Source organism: Theropithecus gelada, unplaced genomic scaffold (assembly GCF_003255815.1).
Source record: "Theropithecus gelada isolate Dixy unplaced genomic scaffold, Tgel_1.0 HiC_scaffold_2903, whole genome shotgun sequence".
Taxonomy (NCBI): domain Eukaryota; kingdom Metazoa; phylum Chordata; class Mammalia; order Primates; family Cercopithecidae; genus Theropithecus; species Theropithecus gelada.
The window spans coordinates 1,206-5,096 of NW_020259383.1; the positions used below are offsets into that span (position 1 = coordinate 1,206).

Below are 3,891 nucleotides of genomic sequence, written 5' to 3' on the forward strand. Positions count from 1 at the left end.
TTAAAGGCAGTATTCTATATACTACTCCATTGTATGGATATACCACAATGTATCATTTTATCTGATGATGGACACTTGGGTTGTTTCCACTTTTTGGCTATTATGAATAGTGCTGCTGTGAACCATGGGTGCGCAAATATCTGTTCAAGTCTCTGCTTTCAATTCTTTTTAATATATACCGGGTGGTGGAATTGCTGGATCATATGGTAGGTAGTTTGATGTTTAACTTTTTGAGGAACTGCTAGACTCATTTTCGTAGTGGCTATACCATTTTACATCCTTACCAGTAATGCAAGAGGAAGGGTTCCAGTTTCTCCACAGTCTTGCCAACACATATTATTATTTCCTATTTGTTTTTTAAAAATTATAGCCATCCTAGTATTTATGAAGTGATATCTCGTTGCTTTGATTTGCATCCTTAATGATTAGTGATGTTGAACATATTTTCATGTGTTTATTGGCCATTTATGTATCTTCTTTGAAGAAATATCTATGCAAATCTTTTGTATATTTGAAAATTGGATTTTTATTAAAGTTTAGGCATTTTTATGCTCTAGATATTAATGTATCAGATACATAATTTGCAAATACTTTCTCCCATTCTGTAGGTTTTTCTCTGAATGTCTTTTCTGTAAAACTGGCATGAGTACTCAGTTTATCTCTCTGGCCTTTCATCTTAGTTTTATCCTCTTGGTATTCCTTTATAACTTGTCAGCTCAGAGATCTATTTATAAAAATATGAATTTATTTTTATTTATGAAAATAACTATTTATAAAAATATGAACTTTTTTATTTTTATTTTTTAACTTCTGTTTTTTTTTTTTTTGGAAATGGAGTATTGCACTGTTGCCCAGGCTGGAATGCAGTGGCACAATCTCCGCTCACTGCAAGTCCCGCCCCCCAGGTTCATGCCATTCTCCTGCCTCAGCCTCCCGAGTAGCTGGGATTACAGGCGCCTGGCTAATTTTTTGTATTTTTAGTACAGACGGGGTTTCACTGTGTTAGCCAGGATGGGCTCGATCTCCTGACCTCGTGATGCGCCTGCCTTAGCCTCCCAAAGTGCTGGGATTACAGGCGTGAGCCACCATGCCCGGCCGAATTTATTTTTATTTATAAAAATATTCTTAAAATATCAACAGAAGCCCTTGTTGATAGGTTTTTGTTTTCATCATTATATGTTTTATTGGACTTTTTTTTTTTTTTTTTTTTCCCCCTAGGCAAGATCTTATTCTGTCACCCAGGCTGGAGTGCAGTGACGCAATCATGGCTCACTGCAGCCTCAGCCTCCGTGGGCTTAAGCAATCCTTCCACCTCAGCCTTCTGAGTAACTGGTACCACAGGTGCATACCATCACACCTGGCTAATTTTTATATTTTTAGTAGAGATGGGGTTTTGCCATGTTGCCCAGGCTGGTCTTGAACTCCTGACCTCAAGTGATAAATTTTTTTTTTATGTGATGTTTAGCTAATGAGACATTTGTAGTAACCTTCTAGCTTATGGTGGCTCTTTTCTATTGAGTCACTTGTATATGTATATATGGGAGGCTGAGGCAGAAGGATTACTCCAGGTCATGAGTTTGAGCCCAGCCTGGTCAACACAATGAGACTCCGTCTTTACAAAAAATAAAAATAATAAATAAAAAAATTAGCTGGGCATAGTGGTGCATGCCTGTAGTCCTAGCTACTCTGGAGGCTAAGGCAGGAGGATTGCTTGAGTCAAGGAATTTGAGGCTGCAGTGAGCTCTGATTGTGTCACTGCACTCCAGCCTGGGTGACAAAGTGAGATGCTGTCGCTGAAAAGAGAAAAATAATGTTAATTTTCTTCTTTTGCAGAGTATTGCACTGTACATACTTGGTGATGAGAGCTCGGTTTCTGATGAATCCTCACAGTATTTAACCAGAATAACTATAGGTAAGTTGGTGTAATGTTAGGCCTTTGGAAACAAATTTTTGTAAATGTCAATATCAGAATTGAAAAAAGAATTGAATTTTTCTTGTTTGCTTTAGCAGCCATGTCTTACCTTTTTAGTACTGTTCTGGTCTGTTGTGGTCTGTTGTCCACAACTGATTTTCAGGTATCAGGATTACTTAAAAATCTAACACATCTTGTATTTTCAGTGTGGGTAAAAAGGCCTATTTTAGCCTCAAGGAAATTATTATACCATTGACTCTTGAACAACATGAGTTTGAACTGTGTGAGTCCACTTACAATGAAATTCTTTTCAGCCAAATGCAGATAGAAAATGCAGTATTCTCTGATGTGAAACCCATATGCAGGTTCCACAGGGCCTATTGCAGGACTTGAGCATGCATGGATTTGGGTACACATAGCGTGTCCTAACCAGTCCCCTGAGTATTCTGAAGGCCTTGACTGTAGTTTTCAGCCTGCCATAGTATTGCTTATTTTATTATTATTTTAGATGTTGTTTGCTAATGGATTCTTATTTTCAAATGTCTTCTGCATGTTACATGTTTTCTTTACCAGGATGACTATCAAAATTAAGTTTCATTTTGTTGCCTTTTAGCCCCCCAGAAGTTGCAAGTAGAACAAGAGGAAAACAGGTGACTTTTATTTAGACTGTGCTTTTATGTCAAACACTTAAAACAATATTATTTACTGTTCTGCTTAATAACTTTATGTTTTTATTCTCTTATAGGTTTAGTTTCAGGCATTCTACGTCCGTTTCTAGTCTAGCTGAAAGATTAGTTGTCTGGATGACTAATGTAGGTAAGAGCTTCTTTGTTACCTCCTAACTAGGCTCTGCTTCCTCCAGACTAGCTAGAACTGGAAGGCATGAGGAGAGAAGGGCTCTGGCTTTGTGAAAAGGCCTCACAAGATTGAGATTATGGTTCTTCAAGCCATATTCTTTTTTTCTCGACAATCTCAGAAGTTCCATATAATAATATTTGGGATACCAGCTTTTTATCTTGGTGCATAAGGTATCTTTATTTGCCCTTACATTGGACCATTTGAGGCGGTGGCTATGTAAGCTGGTCTCTGAGAATGGAGAACTCTAATCACCCTACATACACACCTGAAATCATTGTGATACTCAGATATCAGAAATGGGTGGTTTTGGCAAAGTCTAAAAGCAATAATATATACATTTCAGGGTATACTTTTGAAGGATAAATGCACTTTTGAAGGGATTTCAGGCACCAAGATGAACATTAAACTGGGAAGAGGAATAGGGAGGAAAAGAGTTCTATATTCCCTATTCCCCAAACCTATGCTCCTCGGTTTTAAATTAAGTAAAATCCCAAAGAAATTTTTTTTTTTTTTTTTTGAGACGGAGTCTGGCTGTGTTGCCCAGGCTGGAGTGCAGTGGCCGGATCTCAGCTCACTGCAAGCCCTGCCTCCCGAGTTCACGCCATTCTCCTGCCTCAGCCTCCCGAGTAGCTGGGAGTACAGGCGCCCGCCACCACGCCCCGCTAATTTTTTTTGTATTTTTTTAGTAGAGACGGGGTTTCACCGTGTTAGCCAGGATGGTCTCGATCTCCTGACCTCGTGATCCGCCCGTCTTGGCCTCCCAAAGTGCTAGGATTACAGGCTTGAGCCACTGCTCCCGGCCAAGAAATTTTTTTTACAAAGAACTGAAAAACACAATTAAAAATTACTGCCACAAAGACATGATTTTAAAAATGAGGATGCTATATGGGATGTATGTTAAAAAGTAAAGTTTTAGTGAATATTAAAAGATGTTTTTGAAGTCTTATCTAAAGTATGTTCTAAATGACATTTCTGACAGGTTTTTTTTTTTTTTTTTTCATTTCACCTTAAAAATGACAGTAACTGTTGCATACTGTACATACAGGATACCTATGCTGAAAAATACTGGATGAATTCTATCCATTTGTATATTGCATAATATTTAATAAGTGTTATTCTCA

General features: G+C 37.9%; 1 long non-coding RNA gene across 1 annotated transcript; it reads left to right on the plus strand.

The window, feature by feature from the left end:
- The first annotated feature begins 1,839 nt into the window (after positions 1-1,839).
- Positions 1,840-2,729, plus strand: LOC112617630. Its single transcript, XR_003117939.1, has 3 exons — positions 1,840-1,912; positions 2,526-2,562; positions 2,658-2,729. It is a non-coding gene; the product is annotated as an uncharacterized LOC112617630 (long non-coding RNA).
- Positions 2,730-3,891: the final 1,162 nt, after the last annotated feature.